The sequence below is a fragment of the Lupinus angustifolius genome, chromosome LG11 (genome assembly GCF_001865875.1).
Source record: "Lupinus angustifolius cultivar Tanjil chromosome LG11, LupAngTanjil_v1.0, whole genome shotgun sequence".
In the NCBI taxonomy this organism is placed as follows: Eukaryota; Viridiplantae; Streptophyta; class Magnoliopsida; order Fabales; family Fabaceae; genus Lupinus; species Lupinus angustifolius.
The window spans coordinates 6600764-6601569 of record NC_032019.1 but is presented as its reverse complement, the minus strand read 5'-3'; positions in this window follow the sequence as shown (position 1 = coordinate 6601569).

The window sequence follows — 806 nt, the reverse complement described above, 5'->3', positions numbered from 1 at the left end:
CATCCTCTTCCTCTTCCTCATCCTCATTCTACTCCTCATCCTCAAGCTCGTCCTCATCCTATCGTCATCCTCGTCCTGATCTTCATCCTCCTTCTCATCCTCGTCCTCATCCTACCCTTAATCTCATTCTCGTCCTCATTCTATCCTCATTCTCATCCTCATCCTATCCTCATCCTCTTCCTCATCCTCATCCTCGTCCTCATCCTATTCTTATCATCCTCCTCATCCTAATCCTAATCCACATCCTCATCCTCATCCTATCCTCATCCTCATCCTATCCTCGTCCTCGTCCTCATCCTATCGACATCCTCATTCTCGTCGTCGTCCTATCGTCATCCTCATCCTCATCCTCTTTCTACTTCTCATCTTATCCTCATCCTCATTATCGTCCTAATCCTATCCTCATCCTCATTCTCGTCCTCATCCTATCCTCATTCTCATCCTCCTCCTATCCTCATCTTCATCCTCATCCTCATCCTCTTTCTACTTCTCATCTTATCCTCATCCTCATTATCGTCCTAATCCTATCCTCATCCTCATTCTCGTCCTCATCCTATCCTCATTCTCATCCTCCTCCTATCCTCATCTTCATCCTCATCCTCATCCTCTTTCTACTTCTCATCTTATCCTCATCCTCATTATCGTCCTAATCCTATCCTCATCCTCATTCTTGTCCTCATCCTTTCCTCTTCTTCATCCTCATCCTTTTCTCTTCCTCATCCTCATCCTCGTCCTCCTCCTCATCTTATCCTCATTCGCATCCTCCTCCTATCCTCATCCTCATCCTCATCCTCATCCTCATCCTC